The sequence below is a fragment of the Carlito syrichta genome, unplaced genomic scaffold (genome assembly GCF_000164805.1).
Source record: "Carlito syrichta isolate Samal-C Ts95f unplaced genomic scaffold, Tarsius_syrichta-2.0.1 Scaffold302853, whole genome shotgun sequence".
In the NCBI taxonomy this organism is placed as follows: domain Eukaryota; kingdom Metazoa; phylum Chordata; class Mammalia; order Primates; family Tarsiidae; genus Carlito; species Carlito syrichta.
The window spans coordinates 62927-85713 of NW_007246949.1; the positions used below are offsets into that span (position 1 = coordinate 62927).

General features: G+C 40.4%; 1 protein-coding gene across 1 annotated transcript in view; it reads right to left on the bottom strand.

Moving 5' to 3' along the window:
• Positions 1–22787, bottom strand: part of TRPC5 (transient receptor potential cation channel subfamily C member 5) — a gene marked incomplete at its 3' end in the record, with an annotated part of 115493 nt that overhangs the window by 32926 nt on the left and 59780 nt on the right. The gene's annotated exons all lie outside the window — the stretch shown is intronic.

Consider the following 22787-nt stretch of genomic DNA (forward strand, 5'->3'; position numbering starts at 1 on the left):
GAAGCATTCAATAAATGTTAGCTATTTTCATCATCATGACTATTATTATGAGATGGAAAATTGTCACTTCCTGGATACATAGTCTTGAAGTTACTATATACGTGATTTGACACACTATATGTGCTATGGTTTGGATATGACTTGTTTCCACCAAAACTCGTATTGAAATTTGATTCCCAATGTGGTGATTTTGGAAGGTGTTTGGGTCATAGGAGTGGATCGCTCGTGAATGACTTGGTGCTGTTCTTGCAGTAGTAAGTTCTCGCTCTTGCAAGTCTGTATTAGTTCTTATGAGGATGGATTAGTTCCCTTGAGAGTGAGTTGTTATAAGGACAGGATACCCCTTAGGTTTTCCTTTCTTCATACCTGCCTGCTTTTCTTTTGACCTTCTCTACTATGTCATGAAGTTGTATAAAAGTCCTCGCCAGAAACCAAAGCCATGTTCTTGAACTTTCCAATCTGCAAAACCATGAGCTAAATAAACTTCTTTTCTCTATAAATTATCCAGTCTCAGGTATTCGTTTATAGCAATACAAGATGACCTAAAACACTATGTCTAGACAGAGTTTGCCTGCATCAGCACAGCACTGCTTCCATTATCAGTTCCTCTGAATGTTCTGAGGGTATGTTCTGTCATGCCAGTTACTGTCTTGGAATTCTGGAAAAGAGACCAATGGTGGTGGTAGTAAAGGGTAGAAATGGTGAGATGGGGAGAAATAGTGTGTTGGAGAAGTACATCCAGTTGGAGTCGGTATGGTTCTCATTGTATAGTTGGATCCTATTAATAACTCTAACAAATTCCAGAATGAAAAAATGAAATTAGTATGTAAGGCACATTTTAGAGGATGAGAGACGATGTGGTAGATAAAGGAGAGAATTTTTCATTGAGAAAGATTGGCAAGTGAGGATTGCAGAGATTGCAGAAACTATGGCGTTTTCATGGCTGACTGACGAGCTGAGGTCTTTCAGGGTTTTTTTTTTCTTTTTAGCTGAGATGGAAGATTGCACGAATACAATTTTGATTCAAAGCAAAAAACTTACTCAGAGTGGCTTTCACCGGGTGATTACTCAGGAGCATGGCCTAGAGCTTAGTTCCTGTTCCTGTGTGCTTAAATGTAACCAAGGAACAGTATGTCCTGCATGTTCCTGCCCTTTCAGCCATCTTACACACTCCTACACCTTTCCTGTCCACCCCACACATCCTCTCTCTCTCTGCTGGAGAAAGGAAGGATCCTCAATGCTTGGAGGACTTTTAAGGAGTCACTTTCCACTTGCTTCCAGGTAAGACCACCCTGAAAGTAGCCAGCTCAATCAATCCAGCAACATTTACTGAGCACCTACTCTGCACCAGGCCCCATGCCAGGTACTCGGGACATAGGCAGGACTTTAGAGGTCAGCATCTCATTCCTGAGGCAAACACCTATCACATTGGGTTACAAATAATGACAAAATCAGATTCCTGTCCTTCCATGATGGGGTTCCCAGGGCCAGGCAAGAGTTATAATGAAGCCAAGAGACTTTCTCACTAATGACTGAAATAGGAAAGTAAACTCACAAGAGAACACAGTTCATGTACCTGAAGGGAGAATCAAATTAGCTGGAATGCCAAGGGAGTAATTATTTCTGCTGAGTATCAAGACCATTGGGGTCCTGGTAGTTTGATTTTTATAAGAGCGATATCTATCCTAACCTGTTTCCTTTCTCTTTCCGGGGACCAGCCTTGTGGTGGACTTTTAATTAATAATGAGCACTTTACTATGTGCCAGGCATTCCTTTAATCCTTAATCTTCACGATGACTCTATGAGAAAGGTATGATTGCTGTTTCACAGATGAAGAAACTGAGACCCAGAGAGAGAGAGACTTATCTAGTAAGCAGCGAGAGTCAGGTCTTGAACCTAGGTCTATCTTAGTACACCATTGATGCCCTAGCCCAGAAGTCATCAAACTACAGGCTCTGGGGTAAAGTCAACCGTTGCCTGTTTGTGTAAATGAAGTTTTATGGGAATACAACCACACCCACTTGTTTATGTATTACCTGTGGCTACTTTTGTACTACAATGGCAGAGTTGAGTAATTACAAGAAAGACCATATGGCCTACAATGTCTAAAATATTTGGCATCTGGTACTCTACAGAAAAAAGTGTTCTGGGCTCTGCTCTAACCACTGTACTACACAGTTACTGGTATGTAGGGTCCTTTTACTTCTATATGCCTCAGTTTCCCCATTTGTAAAATGAAAATCATAAAACTGCTTATCTTTCAGGGTTGCTGTGAGTATTAAATGAGATACTACACATAGGAAGTTCTTAGCATGGTACCTGGTTGCCTGGCACATAGTAAATTCTAAAAAAATGGTAGTTCAATTATTTGGAGTAGTAATGACAACATATATAATGTAGTTCTGTGCTTGGCACATAGTGAATATTTGCTATTTGTCTTTTTCCTATTCTTGCTGACTTCTCCAGACCCTTGGGTTACTGAAGAAAAGACTGAAGTTTGGAGCTGGAGGTAGAGGTGTGGGGATTGGCAGGAAAGGGCAGTGAATAGGATGATTTTGGCCCGAAGGGGGATTTACAACAAGGGATTTACTCTGAAATAAGTTATTTAAAGTTTTAAGCCTGAATCATATCATATAATCAACGTGAAGTGTCTGTATGTGTGTTTCTTCTTTCGATTTTCAAAATCCCTCTCCTTGTGGTGCACTTGAATGGACTTTGATTCTATTCTTTGAAAAATGTGAAGTGTTTATAAAGATTTCTGTGCATTTTCCAAGTTCCTGCAGCTACTATAAAAAAAAACCTAACAACCAAAACTATGGGATATACTTCTATGTTCTTAGTCATACTTGGTTGGTGTCTCTGATTAGACTGATTAGACTCTAAACTCCCGTAGGGCAGAGACCATGGCTTACATCTCTCAGGTTTAGGGAGGAGGATGGCGTTGCTGCTATTAAACAATGAAGGGATGTGTGTGTGTGTGTGTGTGTGTGTGTGTGTGTGTGTGTGTGTGTGTGTGAGTGTGCACCCGTGCGCGTGTGGTGTGTTTCTGACTGCTGGGGAGTTGCCCAAAAGTTAAGGGAGAATGAATTTCAGAAGCAAGATATTTGGAATATAAATGAAATATTTCTTTTTTTTTTTTTTGAGTTGGAGTCTCACTCTGTCGCCCAGACTGGAGTGCAGTGGCCGCTCCAGGCCACCGCAGCCTCGACCTGCTGGGCTCCAGCGATCCTTCCGCCTCAGCCTTCCGAGTAGCCAGAATTACAGGCATGCGCTACCACGCCTGGCTGATTTTTTTGATTTATTGCAGAGATGAGGTCTCGCTGCCCAGGCGGGTCTCGAACCTGCGGGCTCAGGCAATTCACTCACCTCAGCCTCCCAAAGGCGTGGGATTACAGGCTGAGCCACCAAGCCCGGCTAAACGAAATATTTCAAAGTTTTAATGCTCTATTAAGCAGCATAGAAAAAAAACTAGAAAAATGAGGATGGCAAAGAAAAAAAGGCAAGACCCTAGTGGGGGAGCCTTCTGCTGGAAGGGGGATACATCTCTTAATTACCTATTTGGAAGAGGAAGTTACCTACTATGTGACGGAAGTTCCTACCGTTGGAGAGACTTTAGGTTACCACTCTGCTATTTTTGATATCCATTTTTTCTAATGACTCTGTGAAGGTCAGCCCTTAACTCCCAAAGTGAATTACTTCATAAACAATTTACCACTTGCAAGTGTCTGAGCGGAGACAGAGGATAGATAAGTTTTGCTAAGGGAGGAAGGGATGAGTTCTCTTTTCCCTCTAGGGAAGGCACTTGCCTTCTCCTTCATTTGGCAGTTTTCACTTTTTATAATCTACATTCAGAGTCTCCCCTATTATTCAAATGGGATACATATTTCCTCTCACTGATATAAACATCATTCAAGTAAATTCTCTTTTTCTTTGCTAGTCTGAGATGAAAAGCCTATGGCTCTTGAAGCAGGGGTAATTTGGGAGTAGGGCCACAGATGTGTTAAGACCTAGCAGCCTAAGGGAACAAGTGGATTCTCTCTCAAGCTTAGTTTCTGCTCAATGTAACTTCCAGTTGCTTCTGTTTCAGATAAATATCAAGGTTGTACTACCCAGAGTTCCCTGGAAATACTTACTTTTGTTAACTGTGGTTGTCACATACTCTGAAAAAATGAAAAGATGAAAAACTATAACTGACAAACTCAGAGTTTCTAGTTTCTCAAGGGTGGTAGTCTTGTTTTGTTTGTGTCTTTTTGTTTATTTGTTTGTTTTCTGATTTTCCCTTTCACTGAGAATTCTTATTATTACTCCATGTATTTTAGTCATTCATAACAACATGTATTAGGTAACATATGAGGGGGGCCCAAGAAAATCCAGAATTTATTTATAAAAAATTGTGTATTCATCCTTACATGTTTAAATTTCAGTCACCTTGAGGACTTTTTGCATTCAGGGAAACAAAAAGAAGTTGCTTGGGGCTGAGAAAGAGCCACAAGAGGTCAAAAGGGAACCAGGACAGAATGATGATGTTATAGAAGTCAAGAAGGAAGGCTATTTCAAAAAGGTGGGGTTGAGGAAGATTAATATTGAGGACAAGTGACTGGCTCTGGTGATTAAGAAACACAATTTTCTCTGGAGTCCTGAAATCAGATTACAAGATGTTGATTAAATAAGGAGTGTGAAGAAATGGAGTAAGGGCAGTAAGCTTAGCTTCATCTTTCTTCCAACATTGAAGAGAGGGGAAAGAGTAGTTGCCTCGTTCAAACACTGGCACAAGATCCAACTCTTCTTTGACGTTTTCCTGAACTTCAAATGCCTGCTGTTCTCCCTCTTTAAACACATATCAAAACATCACATTCTACCTAATAAATAAGTACAATTATTGTCAGGCTCAGTGGCCCATGCCTGTCGTCCCAGCAATTTAGGAGGCCGAGGTAGGAGGATTGCTTGAACCCAGGAGTTTAAGACCAATCTAAGCAACACAGTGAGACTTTATCTCTACAAAAAATCAAAAAATTAGCCAAGCATGATGGTGCATGCCTGTGTAGTCCCAGTTACTTGGGAAGCTAAGGCAGAAGAACTGCCTGAGCCCCAGGAGGTCAAGGCTGCAGTGAGTCATGATTATGCCACTGCACTCCAGCCTGGATGACAGCGTGATACCCTGACTCAAACAAATAAATAAATACAATTATTATTTGTCAACTAAAAAGAAAATAAAATTGAAAAAGTTCCTACAGTTCCCAGGGTCTATACCACAGGGGGAAAAAAAACCCAACTATGCTATATATTTCTTTATTTTCTGGTTGCTTCAGTATGCTTAGTTGGTCTTGCTACTGGAGTCTAAACGTCCTTAGAGCAGAAACCGTGGCTTATATGAGGGGGAACTCCCAAAAACCCATAATTTATTTACTTATTTATTTATTTTATTTAATTATTTATTTTGAGTTGGAGTCTCACTTTGTCACCCAGGCTGGAGTGCAGTGGCACGCTCATAGCCACCCCAGTGTTGACCTGCTGGGCTCCGGCGATCCTTCTGCCTCAGCCTTCCAAGTAGCTGGAACTACAGGCATGCGCTACCACACCCAACTAATTTATTTATTTATTTGTTGTAGAGACAGGGGTGGGGAGGTGGGGTGCTTCTCGCCAAGTTCCCCGGGCTGGTCTTGAACCCCCAGGCTCAGGTAATCCACTGGCCTCGGCCTCCCAAAGTGCTGGGATTACAGGTTAAGCCACAGAGTCCGACCCAGAATTTATTTATAAAAAACTGTGTACTTATTCTTACATGTTTAAACTTCAGTCACCTTCAAAATACTCTGTTTGATGCCATACACCTATCAAGATGTTTTTTCCACTGCTCAAAACAGTTTTTGAACTCGTCAATTTTGATGCCTTTTAGTGTTTCTGCCATTTTTTATTTTGCCTCTTCCACATTGGCAAAACATTTCTCTTTGAGAATTTTTTTCATCCAGGAAGACAAAAAGACGTTGATTAAGGTGAAATCAGGTAAACAGGGAGGGTAGGGCACAGGAGTTATGCTGTTTTTAGTCAAAAACTACTGAACACTCAGTACAGTGTGGGCAGGTGCTCTCATAAAGCACATATCATGAAATGGGCAAACATGTTGAAAGAATCTTCAAAAAAAATTCAGTGAATCCAAACGCAGCTTCTAATAACAATGCTAGCTGGTACACTGATGCCGATGGGTTCCTAGAATACTTATCTAGCAGAAGAAGCCTGTACTACAAGGGCCTCCTTCCAAAATATAATTTTGGTTTTTTGAGTCCTCCTTTATATATCCCACAGTGTCCACGGGAAAGGTTTTAAAAAACACTTGCTAGTTGTTAGGATGGGAAAAATAGAAAGATTCTCCAGGTCAGATTTTCTCAACCTCAGCATTATTGGCATTTTGGGATAAATAAATCTTTGTTCTGGGAGAATGTGCTGTGCATTGTAAGATGTCTAGTAGTTCCTTGGCCTCTACCCATTAATTGGCAGTCTCACCTCTCACCTGGACAATTACAATTGACAGTAGCACCGCACCTCAGTTGTGACAACCAAAAGTTTCTCCAGAGATTGCCAAGTGTCCCTTGAGGGGAAAATCAGCCCTGATTGAGAATTACTGTTTTAGGTGATCTAGTTTAATTATCTCCTTGTCTTTCAGCAAGGGCAATCCAAAGCCATCTTGAGATGAGTAACACTGGTATCCAGTTTACAGCCTCCAGAAGGAGATATATAACCTTTTTAGTGGTTTTCAATTCTGAGACCCTTAAACTAATTCCTTTCTATATTTCTTCCTGGAGTGAGTGACTGAAATGATACCTACATACTACCCTTATGATCCTGAATATCATAGCAAAGCTGGAAAGAGATCTAGTTACTGTGGTAGCTCGTAATGTTTCTGCAACTGTAAGGGGAGTGTTTATGAACTTGTTCACGAAGTGCAACTAATGGTTAATAATATTTTTTATTTTCAAAGCATCTTTCAAGTATTAGGTTGTAACTCTCCTGGTTTCCTTCTGGCCAGAGATTGGAGAAATCAGAAAAATAGGGAGTGTGTAAAAGAAAGAGTAGGTTTTAGTGCTCAAGCGGAGCAGAGAAACCATGAGTCCTTGACTTTAATTCTTCAAGTTAAACTTGAAATGTCTTATTCTATTATTATTATTTTTTTGAGTTGGAGTCTCAGTTCATCACCCAGAGTGGAGTGCAGTGTCTCTCTGAGACTTTATGTGTCATCCCAATAGGGCCTATGATCCCAGGAAGATGTTTCTTTGTTATGATCACAGGGAATGAATGGATGTGGGTTGAGCTCATCTGGAGTGAGGATAAAGAGAAACTCAGATCTCTTGTCCTGGTCTAGCACATTTTCTCGGCATCTGAGGTTCCTTGCTATTGCCCTGTGAATCTTCCTACCACCCTGTGGTGAAGCCCAAGAAACCAGTCAGTACATCTTTATCCAGTACCTGCTAAATATTTTTGACATTAAAGAGTGATGAGAATAAAAAAGAGTGAGGTTGTACAAGGCATAGCTCATTCTTCCTGATTCTTTTTTTTTTTTTTTGAGTTGGAGTCTCACTCTGTTGCCCAGACTGGAGTGCTGTGGCCGCTCCCAGCCACCACAGCCTCGACCTGCTGGGCTCCGGCGATCTTTCCGCCTCAGCCTTCCGAGTAGCTGGAATTACAGGCGCATGCTACCACGCCCGGCTAATTTTTTTTGATTTATTGTAGAGATGAAGTCTCGCCAAGTTGCCCAGGCAGGTCTCAAACCCGCGGGCTCAGGCAATCCACTCACCTCAGCCTCCCAAAGGCGCGGGATTACAGGCTGAGCCACTGAGCCCAGCTTCTTCCTGATTCTTAATAGAGCCTGTAAATTTATTGATCTAAGCATTTTCTATATTTTCTCAGATTTTGTCCCCACAAAAGCCCCATGAGATAGGTATTATTAGTATCTATCTTCTTCATACAGAGAAAGAAATATGAGGCTCTGCAATGTCAAATCACATACCAAGGGAATGTGGCTACAAGGTGTCAAGTGCTGAGATTCAAGCCTCTATCTGCATAACTCCAAAGCCTGTGGCTCTTATCCACTGTACCAATGTGATTTATGATTTATTTACCTTGTCGTTTCCCTTTGTTTATTTTTAAAATGGGCAAGCAATTGTTTTTTTTTTGTTGTTTTTTTTTTTTGCGTTGGAGTCTCACTGTGTCGCCCAGGTTGGAGTGCAGTGGCATGCTCACGGCTACCACAGCCTCGACCTCCTGGGCTCAGGTGACCCTTCTGCCTCAGCCTTCCGAGTAAGTGGAACTACAGGTGCATGCCACCACACCCGACTAATTTTTTTTTTTTAATTGTAGAGATTGAGGCCTTGCCAAGTTGTCCAGACTGGTCTCAAACCCCTGGACTCAGGTAATCCTCTCGCCTTGGCCTCCCAAAGTGCTGGGATTATAGGCATGAGCCATCGCGCACAGCCACAATTCTATTTTAAAGAAGGAAGACTTAAAGACCAAAAAATATAAATGACTTGCCCAGGATGACGTGGTGGTGGTGGTGATGATGTTGAAAAACATCAGTTTTAATATTTTAAAAATGAGGATAATACTCATTTGTTGCTATTTTTTTAAACCCCATGGCTATTTTCCTAGCTCTTTCCTTCTAGTTCCTGTAGCTATTCTGTCATTTTGGGCTTTGACCATCAAATCTGACCTTGCTCTGTATATCTATACCATATAGATTGTTTTAATTTAGGCTTCAACTTATGACTGTGCAGACCCTCCCCTGGTTTTGTTTGTAGAATGAAAATTACATGAGGTTAAGGGGTGTGGCTATATGTGCTTGCCATCATATTCCTAGTATGTATGATAATATCTGGCACACATAGGTGATTAATAAATATTTGTGGAGTGAATGAATTAATGCATAAACTCCCTGATCTTGGTCCCCAGATCAGTTCTTTTAACCTATCTCTACACACAGCCTAATGTAAGGAGTGGTTGCATCCTACAGGCACAGGCTCTGTTCAAGCACTATCCTGTGAACAGAGCTTCTTACCTGATAAGCCCTGAATAGTACCTACAGATTTCAGTTAGTCCATGTATGATTGATACTGAATTACAGTGTACTTGAATGGGTTAATAGGACTGTACGTGCCTATATAACTGAGAACTTGATACAGATGACACAAATGATTAGTTGGGCTGAAGTGAACTCCCAATGTGGAATGAATGAAATGAATTTTACTAAAAAGTGAATGTATACAAATACATACTTTCAAATTAAATAATGTAGCAGGAGTTTAGAACTGATTACCAGTCTTTCATGGCTGGGAATTCATGAAATCATTAGACAGGAATGATTGCTTATGCTCTAGTCTCGATTTATCATCCTGTTCTTGAGTCATTAACTGAGGACTTTAGTATCTGATAGCAAACCAAGCTAGTATATATCAGACTGGCTACTTCCTCATAGTAGGACTGATAAACTAACTATGGAGAGTTCACCGAATCTATAGGTGCTCAGGGTTTAGCCTCGTGAAGCATACACTCCCTTTACTGCAACTCTAGTGCATCAGCTCTAGAGGTGATGCACTTTTCTTAACCACCAGTTGCACATTATAAGCAAAAGCTGTAGATAAACCTCCTGTACTTGGGAACATTTTGTGCTTTGTTCTATATCTGTTACAGATTGTTACAAAATGTAGGTGTCTTGGAAGATGTTGTGTAGATCATTGTGACTGGGTGAATTGAAAATATACTTCTTGGTGGAGTGTAACCTAAAAAAGTATCCCTGGTTTCTTGGAGGGTGCCAATTCAGTGGCTACTTCCTGTTTTACGCTATAAATACAACTGGCTGCCATGAAGCTACAAAAACTCTGTTGCCTGCTGCAGAAGGGTAAGGTGAGGACCAGATCCTTTCCCTCTTTATGACCCAGAGTGCAGTCTGAAACTGTAGGGTAACTGGCGGGAGGTGAGGGCTGACAGTAGTATACGACTGAGTAACTTCAATTAGGCCAAGGCCTAACTAGTGCTTAATTAAGGTAAGGATAGGGCAAAGAACTTGCTAAGACCTACCTAGCACCTCAAGTTAGATAAGGTCTGTTCAGCACCTCAGGTTAGATATGACCTACCTAGGGTTTAAGTGAAATTAAGCTCTAGCCATACACTTGGCCAAGTTGAGGTCTAGTCAGGTCCAAAGCCTAGTTAAGGGCTCATCAGTCCAATTAATGCCTAGCCATCCCAGTTACAGCTTAATCAGGGGCTAATCCCAGTTATGTCCTACTCGGAAATCAGTTAGGCTTAGATAGGGCCTAAACCTAGTTAGGTCCTAGTCAGCCCAATTAATAATTACACAGGACCAAAGCCTAGTCAGCCCAGTTAAGTACTATCCAGAGCCTAAGCCTACTTCAGGTCTAGTTATCCCAGGCAAAATCTAGCCAGCCCAGGAAAGGCCTAGACAGGGTCTAAATACAGTTAAGACCTATTCAGAGTATAGTTAGGCCTAGCCAGAGCCTAAGCATAGCTTAGGCCTATCAGAGTCTTGTTAAGGTATAGCCAAAGCCTAAGCCTTTTAAAATGCTAGCTAGCTTGGTTAAGAGCTTGTCAGAGTATTGTTAAAGCATAGCCAGTGCCTAAACCTAGTTTAGGTCTAGTCAGAATCCACTTAAGCCCTAATCAAGACCTAAGCCTAATTAAGTCCTAGCTATAGTTTAGTCTTAGTCAGTGCTTAGTTAAGACTTAGCCAGCAGGGTCAGGCATGGTAGCTCATGCCTGTAATCCCAGCACTTTGGGAGGCCGAGGTGGGAGGGTTGCTTGAGTCCAGGAGTTCAAGACCAAACTGGGCAACACAGTGAGATCTTGTCTCTTAAAAAAAAAAAAAAGCTGGGCATGGTGATGTGCACCTATAGTTTCAGTTACTTGGGAGGGTGAGGTGAATCTCCTGAGCACAGGAGGCCAAGGCTGGTGTGAGCTGTGTTTATGCCATTGTATTTCAGCCTGGACAACGGACTGAGACCACAACTCCAAAAATAATTTTTAAAAAGACTTAGCCAGGACTTAAGCCTAGTTAAGATGTAATCTAACCCAATTAAGGTCTAGGATGGCCCTAAACCTAGTTATGTGTCAATAAAACCCAGTTATGGCCTAGCCATTACCTCATCCTAGTTTAGACATTTTTAGAGCCCGGTTAAAGCCTGGTCAGGGATTAAGCCTAATTAAGGTTCAGTCAGAGCCCAGATAAGGCCTAAGCTTAGTTAAGTATCAGTCAGAAACTAGTTGAGTTATTGCCAGGGTCTAAGTTTAGCTAAGGCCTAACTAAAGTTGTATTAAGGTATAGCCTAAGTTTAGTTAAGGACTAAATAAAGTTTTGTTAAGGTATAGCCATGGCCTAAGCCTAAATCTACTTAAATATTAGTCAGAATCTAGTTAAGGTAGAGCCAGGCCCTAAGCTTATTAAGGTCATATCAGGATCTTTTTAACGTACCCAATGTCTAAACCTAATTAAAAACTATCCAGCTTGATTAAGGCCTCATCAAAATATAATTCAAGTGTAGCAATGACCAGAGTCCAGGTAAAAGCTAGCTAATATAGTTAATGCCTAACCAGGGCCAACATCCAGTTGAAGTTTAGTCAGAAGCCAGTTGAGGCCTAATCAGAGACTAAGCCTAGGTAAGGTCTGGTCAGAATCTAAGTTTAGATAAGGCCTAGTCAGTCTAGTTAAAGTATAGCAAAAACCTGAGACTGGTTAAGAGCTAGTTAACTAAGTTAAGGCCTAGTCAGGGTTAAATATGTGTTAAGACTTAATTAGCCTCTTTAAATCCTATCCAGGGGCTAAGCCTATTTAAGTCTTGGTCAAAGCATAATTAAGGCCTATCCAAGGTCTAGGTCTAGAGAAGGTCTAGTCAGAGTTTAGTTAAGGTGTGATCTGGAACTAGTTTAGGCCTAGTCAGTGTCTAAGCTTAGTAAATATCTGGTCAGATTTTAGTCAAGGCCTAGTCAGGGCTTAAGCCTACTTAGGGCCTCGTCATCCTAGTTAAGGTCTACCCAGACCAGTTAAGGCCTAACCAGTCAAGGTATAACCAGGGTCAAAGCCTAGAGAAAGCTTGGAGTTTAGTTGAGAAAAAGACAGGGTTTAAGCTTAGTTGAAGCCTAGTCAGCCCAGTTAAGGTCTAGCCAGACCTAAGCCTAGTTAATTCCCTAGTCAGAGCCTGAGTCAGAGCCCAGATAGTTTAGCCAGGGACTGTGCCTAGTCAACATATAATCAGAGTCTAGATAAGGTCTTGTCGAGACCTACATCTAGAGAAGGCCGATTGAGAGTCTAATTTAAGGTGTAGCAAGGGCCTGAGACTATTTAAGTCCTGTTCAGCCCAGTTAAGGTGTAGAAGGGGCTAAGCTTAGTTATGTCCTGGTTACAGTCTAGTTAAGGCAAAATCAGGGCCTGAGTCTGGTTAAGGCCTAGTCATACCAGTTAAGGTCTAGTCAGGACATTGACCTAGTTAAGGGCTAGTTAAGACTAGAGTGTTCATCTCATCCTGGTTTGCCTAAAACTTTCCATAATTATGTTAAAAATTCTGGGTCCTGGAAAATTCCTTAGTCCCTGACAAACCAGATTGATTAGCCACCCTAATCAAAGCCTTTTAAATAAAACTTTTGTCTTGGAGTTTATGGTTTACAAAACACATTTGTAATATTATCTTGTTTGATTACTATATCATCCACTAGAGATAGGTGTAATCATCTTCAAAATATAGATGAATAAGCTCAGGTTTGGGGAGAACAGGTGCCTTCCTCAATGCCATGCAATAGCAAAGGAGATAGAGTTTAAATTTATGTTTGAACTCAAAAGCCACGCTTTAAAAAAAAAAACTAAAGTAATGGGGCATCTCTTCATAATTAAACATTGTCTAAATCACAAAAGCAATACTTGTTCAAGGTATTACAGCAAGCTTATGTGACCCGCCAAGGTAAGAAAACTTTTAGACTTGAACCCAGGTCTTTCTGCCTCCATAGCCAATATTCTCCTTAAAAATAATGTTTTGATTCTTTCCTTCATCCTTCCTACTTCCTCAATGTCAAATACTTTGGTATATGCCTGTGTGGCCGGGGTTATTGTATGTTTCTTCATGTTTCAGTGATGTGTGCATCCATGGAGTATCTAAAGTCTATCAAGCATTTGGTAGACTGTGCTTGCATTGGCACCTCTGTTTTCAGCCTGAGGTTTATTTATTGAACTGATGCTTGCTGTTTTATTAGAGGATATTTGTTGAATCTGGCAGAAGAGCTGACTTAGTAGTTGAGTCAAACCTCAATCATCCGATTTTCTGTGACCTGGGAAAGGACAGTCTGACAAAGACACTGAAAACAAACAGGGCCTACTCAGTAACACTTGGGAGGGTTACTGGATACAACCCTGGTATAACGACATTCTAGGAGCCAGGGAAAGAGATCAAGGCCTCTCTCTCTGGTACTGTGGATTCAGTTGCCAGAAGGCACTGAGCTCTTGGCTTGTCTTTTCCTGGGTTTGCCATTTCTGTCATCTCCTCTGAGCTTACTAGGGGTGACAGGCATCTCTATTAAAAAGACTGTAAGCCGGGCTCGGTGGATCAGCCTGTAATCTCGCACCTTTGGGAGGCTGAGGTGAGTGGATTGCCTGAGCCCGCGGGTTCGAGACCTGCCTGGGCAGCAAAACCTCATCTCTACAATGAACAAAAAAAAAATCAGCCGGGCGTGGTAGCGCATGCCTGTAATTCCGGCTACTCGGAAGGAAGGCTGAGGTGGAAGGATCGACGGAGCCCAGCAGGTGAGGCTGCGGTGGCTGGGAGCGGCCACCGCACTCCAGTCTGGGCGACAGAGTGAGACTCCAACTCAAAAAAAAAAAAAAGACTGTAGCTGAGTGCAGTGGCTCATGCCTGTAATTTCAGCACTTTGGGAGGCCAGGGTGGGCGAATTGCTTGAGCCCAGGAATTCAAGCCTGGGCAACATAGTGAAAGCCGGGCTCGGTGGCTCAGCCTGTAATCCCATGCCTTGGGAGGCTGAGGTGAGTGAATTGCCTGAGTCCGCGGGTTCGAGACCCGCCTGGGCAACTTGGTGAGACCTCATCTCCACAATAAATCAAAAATTAGCTGGGTGTGGTAGCGTGCGCCTGTAGTTACAGCTACTTGGAAGGCTGAGGCAGTAGGATCGCTGGAGCCCAGTAGGTCAAGGCTGCGGTGGCCGGGAGCGTGCCACTGCATTCCAGTCTGGGTGACATCAACTCAGAAAAAAAAAAAAGAAAGAAAAGAAACTTTGTCTCTATTAAAAATAATTAAAAAAAAAATTAGGCCGAGCTCGGTGGCTCAGCCTGTAATCCCAGCACTTTGGGAGATTGAGGAGAGTGAATTGCCTGAGCCCATGTATTCAAGACCAGCCTGGGTAACTTGGCAAGATCTCATCTCTACAATAAATGAAAAAATTAGCTGGGTGAGGTAGCACGTGCTTGTAATTCTGGCTATTTGGAAGGCTGAGTAAGAAGGATCGCCGGAGCCCAGCAGGTTGATGCTGGGGTGGCCGTGAGCATGTGTGCCACTGCACTACAACCTGGGTTACGGGGTGAGACTCCAACTCAAAAAAAAAAAAAATTAGCTGTGCTTGGTGGTACAAGCCTGTAGTCCTAGCTACTAGGGATGCTGAGGACTGCTGGAGCCCAGGAAATCGGGACTGCCATGAGTCATGGTTATGCCATTGCACTCCAGCCTGAGTGACAGAGACCCTGACTCAAAAAAAGAAATAGCCTGTAAGTTAATATAGCTGCATTTTCAACTACGTTATCCTGAGGAGAAAATTGTTGCCACTCCTGCAGAATGCAGCAACTTCTGGATTAGATGCCAATGGTAGCAGTATGCCAAGCATGAAAGTATCCTGCTCTCCCCTTGCCAAGTAAACACCAGCTTCCTGTTTGGTGGTACATTTAAAGGGACAGTTTCTACTCTTCTTGTGTGACAGTGGCAGTGGGAAAACACTTTCAATATGGGCAGTTAGGGGCTTATATAGTGGTGGCCCAGTAGAAGGGGCCACTGGGATGTATTTTAGGTTGCAGATGTCTTCTTGGACTCTAATTTCTGCCTTTGTGCTGTTATATTGCTTTGGAGTCCTGTTTGGTTTAATGTGTAATGCAGGAGGAAGGCAGAGCTGGTTTGGAAAAAAACAAATGATTTATTCACTGAGTAGCTGGGATATTCAAGTGTTGCTTTCTTTCTTGGAGAGAATGTCATTTTGGAATAATTTTCTCCGATGTCCACAGGGTGATTCCCAGCATAAACTCAGGTCTTTACTTGACTTCAGATGTTTGTCTTTCCACGCGCAAGTGAAACACATTCAGTTTCAAGGCACTGACTTAACGACATAAGCAGGGCCTGTCTCTGTACTAACAAAGAATGTAGAAGGTCTTTCCTCAAGGACTATGGGATTTGCAGTGTAATGTTGGAGGCTGTGAGAAGAGAACACAAAACTAGGTTCCTGGTTTTACCACATTCCAGCTATGTGACTTTGGGTAGATTATTTTACCCCTCTGAATTTCGGTTGTTCTGCCCTACCCACCTCATATTGTAATTCTGAAGATCAAATGAGATACCATGTGAAACCATTAGACAAAGTATAAAATATTATCAAAATGTAAGGAATTAATAGTCCTGTGATTCATTCAACAAATATTTATCGAATATCTACTATCCTTGCACTTAGACAAAATAGAGATCACTGCCTTTGTTACATTTTAGAGAGGGAAACCAGAAAATAAGTGATAATCATAATAAATAAGTAAATTATATGTGTAGAAAGTGACAAGTTGTTTTTTTAAATGAAAAGTGGAGCAGAGTAAGGAAGACTCAGGAGTGCCAGGTTGGGAAGTGGATGTTTAGTTTTATAAAGGGAGTAAGTGAAATCTTCCTCATTGAGAGGGCAAGATAGAAGCAAAGGAGGTGAGGTACTTAGCTCTTCAGTCAAGTCAAGACCATTCCAGGTAGAAGGAATAGCTCATGCAAAGAACCTAAAGAGGGAGTGTGCTTGGTGAATCTGAGGAATGACAAAGAAGTCAGAGTAGCTAGAACAGAGGGAGTGGGGAGAGAAACAGAACATGCAGTCACAGATTATATCATGGAGGGTCATGTAAGCTACGATAAGGACTTGGTTTTTACTCTGAAGGAAATGCAGAGTTATCAGAGTTTTAAATGGAGTAAGACTATCTGACTTTTGTTTTAAAGGGATCACTGGCTATAGTGTTAAGAAGAGACTGTAGTGAGGCAAGGCAAAGAGACTCCTGTTAGCAAGCTATTGAAATAATCAAGTGAGAGGTAAATGATTGTGGCTAACAATGACAACTGGTCAAATTGTGGATATGTTTTGGAGGCAGAGCCAAAACATATCCACAGGTTGGATGGATTGGCTACAGGTTGTGGGCAAAATAAGAGTCAAACATAAACCCAATTTTTCTTTTTAGTCTGACTGGGTAGAAGGATAGAATTACCATTTACTGAGATGGAAGGCTATAAGTGGAATATGGGCTTTTGACATACTGTATTGAGTTTTAGATATCTGAAGTCAATGTGAAGGCAATTATGTACACAAGTATAGGATTCTGGAGAAGGGTCTGAGGTGGCTGAATGACTTTGGTAATCATCTGTATATAGGTGTTATTTACAGCCTATATGAGATCACCAAGAGAGTGACTATAGGTGAAGAAGAAGAGGACTTGGGAAGTGCTCAACCATGTTAATGCTGCTTATAGCACAAGTAAGATGAGATCTGAGAACTTACAACTGGATTCACTGGTGACCTTAACAAGGTTAGTTAGGTGGAGTGGTCATTATATTTAATTAAACGTGTGTTTTAGAACAGATATTTAACCTGGTAATATCAGTCATGAGAGATTAGAGAGAAATGTTGTTCCTATCAAGTGAGCCTTGAGATTTTTCTGCCTCTAGCTAATATTAAAAAGGAAATCTTGTAAGAAACACTAAAAGGAAAACTCCATTCATCTTTTCATTTGAGCAGCCTGCTGGTTTAATACTGGGAGGGCTCTTGCCAGAGAACAGGGTTATAGCCCTGGTATACTATTCTAAGTGTCAAGCATATTAGGCAATCAGATTCACTCTATCCATATTTAACATGCTAATCTTTGACCCCTTCACAAACCTTAGGAGGTGGAGGTATAAAATCTTCAGAGGAAAAAGAAATTCATGCTCAAGGGCAAAACATTTTTTTTTTAGGATATTAGGAAATTTTTTTCTGCCTCATTTCTTTCACTTTATTCTGAGTGTATCTATCCCAGAGGTTAAAAAAAAAGAAGTTAGAAAGCAGAAAATCAAGTACTCTTGATTTATTTTGTATTTTCATGGATCAGCATATGGTCTTAGGGTAATTTTAATGTTCAGCTAGACTTTTGGCATCTTTCCTTTTTAGTAAGGCTTTCTAACTGTAAGTATCTTCTGGGAGCAATAGTATACATGGATGGGGACAATGAAATTGTTGTCCTCGAGGGAACTTTTTGACCTTTGATCTGCTTGGTAAGCAAACCATCACAGCTAAACAGTCAGCCCTCTATATTTGTGGGTTTAACTGATCTATGTGGATTCAACCAAACATGGATCAAAAACATTCGAAAAAAAATATTGCATCTGTACTGAACATGCACAGACCTTTTTTCTTGTTATTATTCCCTAAACAATACAATATAACAAACTATTTAAAGAGCATTGATATTGTATTAGGTATTATACATAATCTGGAGATGAGTTAAAGTATGTAGGAGGATATGCATAAGTTATATGAAAATACTTTGACATTTTATGTCAGGCACTTGGGTATCTGCAGATTTTTATATCTGTGGAAGGCTCTGGAACCAATCCTCCTCAGATACTGAAAGACAAATGTATTATGTTCTTGTTTGTATCTTAACACTGATTCTTATTCTACTGGTGAGTTGGAGCTTCCCAGAGAATCATTAGGCAGACCAGTGTAACAAACTGCACAGAGGGCCAAAAGTCTGAAAAATCAGGTTCTTATTCTTGTTCTGCTACTAACCAGCTGTGCAATCTTGGTGGTTGCTTACTCTCCTTGGCTCTTTACTTTTTCAGTTGTGAAATCCTTGCTGCACAAGATTGTTATAAGGTAATGTATGCGACTTCACTTGAGGATATGATTTCCAGAAAAAGGAAACTATAAAACACTGGAATGAACTTCCAAGGGAGGTTATGGAATCTTACTCTGCAATCATTAAAAACAGAAGGACCTTTCCTTTGGTGGACAGGCATTAAGCATGTTTGCTGTCAGAGGGAAGAATGTATGATCTCTGATCTACTTTCTATGTGGTAAAATAAATAAATCTGGTCTCTCTTGGTAAGCTGGCATTTGCCAGAGAAATGGAGAAGAAACCATGACTGGTGCTAAGTCTTGTTCTTGTTAAATTTCTGAGACGTATTCCTGAAGTACAGGACTAGATTGAGGCTAGGATGGTAAGGAGTAAAGGGTACACAAAGGTATTTGCATAATGCTTCTCTTCAGACCCAAATGATTCACATAGGAGGACTTGAAAGTTTGGGCTGGTTTGGGTGAAATCATGCTAGACATAGAGTAATGGGCTTTTGTTATCTTGTCTCAATGACCTTGTCAATTACTTTCCAAGTGGATGTTTCCAAGGAATAACTGGTTAATGCTTTGAAAGGACCATTGCCATAATACTAAGTAGAGGGATTCTCTGTGCAGCTGGTAGTGTGTTGGAGGCATAGCCAATGAGTAGCCCACAGTGTAGTCAGCTCTCACCAGGCCAAAAGTGGTGTGTGTGTAACTACAGCCCTGCCAGAGCTCAGAGCCAGAGTAAGGAAGTACTTCAAAGGCGAGAAGGAGTTAGACTAGGAGGATTCACTAATCAAGGACCCTCTACAGTCTTTGGTTGTTGTTTTCATGTCTCCAGAAAGGTTCATATTTGAACTAGAGCTGCAAAACCTTAGTCCTGTTCCCTCAACTTAGATATTTTTATCCAAGCTCAAAGTCATCATCTAATGTTGGGTCTAAGTATGAGATTAATTGTAACTCTGGTACGTCTTTCCAGTTTTTGTAACGCCTGTAGTTGTTTCCTTTTCTACCTTCCATAGAACACTAGTCAGTAGCCATGATGTACCACACACTGTTTCCTGGAACCTCGAATTTCTCCAGCAGAATTATATCAGTTAGCATTTATTTAGGCGCTTAATTTTATACCCAGCACCATTCTAAACTTGTTACATGCATTAACTCATGTAATTCTCACAATTGTCATTATCTTCATCTTACCGATGAGGAAATTGAGGCAAAGAGTAGTTTAGTGACCTTCCAGTTAGAAAGTGGTAGAGTTGGAATTCAAATATAGGTTTGTTTGGCACCAGATCCTACCCTTACACCCACTAGCATCATTTTACTGCCTTCCCACAAGTATATTCCAATAAACAAACCATCACAACTTTTCTCTTTTCCCTTTCAGAAAGCTGAGGAAATACTTGGAAATAGAACCCCTTTTCCTGTTCCTTCCATGTTCTGTTTTTATTTTCCTTATTTTAGATTCTGTCTTCTGCACTGTAATATTTAAAAACAAAAAAATCTTTCTAGAAGTATTAAATCTCTTTTCAGGCTTTCTGGGGGCCTGTGGGCCTCTCACAGCAGCCAAGCTTCAGGGACAAGTCAGTGCAGTGTCCCACCAAGTCAAGACTGGAAGGCTTTCCTCAAGTTTAAACAGTGTTTGGAGGAAACTATGTGTCTGTCTACAAAAACCCAAGTGGCTGTTTTTCTCTAGTAAGGAAGTTGATTTTCTGAAGGGTAAGCAAAAGTCTGGGATTGTCTGTGTAGCAATGAACAAATTTGGAGGAGGAAAGAAATTCAGTAGAATTTGGTTCAAATTGGCCATAAGGACATTTCCTACTCCCCCTTTTTTCAGTTTCTGTTTTAAATCTTTCATATATTTTCAAGAAGGGGCCATGTTTAGCTCCTCAGCTGCACAATTTTTTCCTTTCTTTCTTGATAAATTAAATATGTTTCATGGGGATTTTAAATGTCAGATCCTGTAACAGGCAAATGCCTTATCGCACACAGTTTTTTTTTTTTTTTTTTAAAGGCAAAGGTTTGTAGCTTTTTCCAAAAGAGTTTAAAGGGTAAATACTGTTACCTTGTTCACTATATTTCCCTAGAGATGCTACTGTTATGTCAAAATTATAAAACTTGCCCTTTGGGAACAAGGTTCTCTTGATGTTTCCTCAAGGGTGAAGAGGGCAATGAGAAGTTATGTATGTCTAGAGGTGTTTTTTCAAATTTATATTGAATGCATGTATCTAAATGGTACTGTAGCACTAGAGGAGGGAACACCATGAAATAAAAAAAATCCTGTTTGTAAATAGGAAACTGGCACTCATACTCACCAAAGGCACATTTTAATCTCTCCCACATAACTGCCTCTGTTCCCTTTGGATATGAACTAATTTACCTTGCCTGATGCAGAGAAACTTATCAACTATAAACATAGACCCAGAGGATTTGGATTCCTTTGCTCCTTTTCCATCCAACTGTTAGACACTTACTGCCGGCTTTCCAGTTAGGAGCAATGCAAAATAGCTGGGTAGGATATTCAGCTAAAAGTAGAAAAATGGTGGCTTTTGATTAGTTGTGCAGACAAAAATGTCATTAAGAGATAGATTAATACAAATTTAACAAGGTTAAAGCTCCTAGTTATCAGATGGATAGGATGGCCTCTGCCCAGCTGTCTTTAAGAGCTACTTATAAGATGTGGGTTATCTCATCTTGGGTCAATTAAAAACTGTCTAGCCATCAGGGTCTCTTGCCTTAGCATTGCCATGAAGTAGAGAGCCACATAGGCAAAGGAACCCTTCCCTGCACATTCATACTTCATTCCATTTTCATTAACTCTGATGACTGGCTTGCTGAACCCTGGTAAGATTCTCATCACTGTCTTGCTGTCCTCATTAGTTTTATAGGAAGGAGCTCTGAAATTTAAAAAATATAAAACAGTTTTTGAGTTATGGCATGCATAAAGTGAAGTGCACAAGTTAAGGGTGATGTTCAATGCTTTATTTATTTATTTTTACTTTATTTTATTATAAAGATGTGAGGTACAAGTCAGGATTAGGTACAAAAGTAATGTATGTGCAGGTATGTTTTGAAAAAAATGTATAATCATAGACTTCCTTATATCCCTTTCCAATCAATAACCCCCTACCCAGAGGTTACCACTCTGTTCGCTTCTGTTCCATAGATTTGCTTGCTTGTCCTTGAATTTAATATAAATGGAGTGATATATCATTGTTATACATCTGCCTTTTCTATATTCTTATGCATGTATTTTGGTAGATATTTGTACTATATAATTTTAGTTATATATATAGGAGTAGAATTGCAGGGTCATGTGATACAGGCATTTTCAGTTTTACTAGATACTGTCAAATAGTTTTCCAAAGCAGTTATACCAGTTAACACTTTCACCAGCAATGTATGAGTGTTACAGTTGTTTCATGGGCTTTTCAATGCTTGGTATTGTCAGTCTTTTCAACTGTAACTCTTCTGGTGGGTTTTGTGTATCTCATTGTGGTTTTAATTTGCACTTCCCTGATGAGTAATAGTGATGAAAACCTATTCATGTGCTGGTAAGCCATTAGGATACTCTCTTCTATGAAGTGCCAGTTCAATTCTTTAAAACATTTTTAAAAATTTTTATTTTATTTTAAAGACGTGGGGTACAATTCAAGGTTAGGTATACAAATGTTCAAAAAAATTTTAAAAAAGTAGATTGTTTTTCTTTTTCTTACTGATTTTTAGGGGTTTAAACATACATGTATACAGTGGATATAAGTCCTTCATTGGATACATATTATGAATATTTTCTCCCAGTCTGCTTGGTTTTTTCACCCTCTCAAAGTATCTTTTGATAAATGAAAATTCTTAATTTAGTGAAATACAATTTATGAATCTTTTTTTTCATAGTTAATATTTTGTGTCCTATAAGAAATCTTTGCCTATCTAAGATCATGAAGACTTTCTTCTGTGTTTGATCTAGAGGCTTTATTGTTTTATCTCACATTTAGGCCCATGATTGATTTCACAGTATTATTATTATTGTTGTTGTTGTTATTATGTTGGTATCTGGTGTGAGGTAAGGGTCATGGTTCCATTGATTTGACTGTCCTTGAGCCAGCACCATGCTATCTTAATTGCTGTAGTTGTATAACTTTGATATCTGATAGCATGTGTCATATGTCATATGTATGCATGTGTGTCATATATGTCATATGTATGTCATGTCATATATGTATATGTTATACATGTGTCATATGTATAACTTTGATATCTGATAGCATGTCATCCAGTTTTGTTCTTTAAGATGTTTCCCTATTCTAAACTTTTTATATATTTCTTACACATTTTAGAATAACTGTACCCAAATTGCCCTTTAAGAGTGTTTTTTATCTTATTGATTCAATAATCTTCTCTATGTCCTTCTAACCTTAAAATCTTAGGTAACTTCTGAGGCTTAGACTGGTAGACTGCTTGGGGAAGTTCCCCCCTAGAAGAAGAATTTGTCTCTGAAGTGCCAGGAGATTGTGGAAGATTTCAGTTTGCCTTTACCAGCTCAGGTGCCAACATATAACTCAGCTAACTTCAGGTAAGAAAAACTAGCCAGGCTCGGTGGCTCAGCCTGTAATCCCGCGCCTTTGGGAGGCTGAGGTGAGTGGATTGCCTGAGCCCGCAGGTTCGAGACCCACCTGGGCAGCGAGACCTCATCTCTGAAT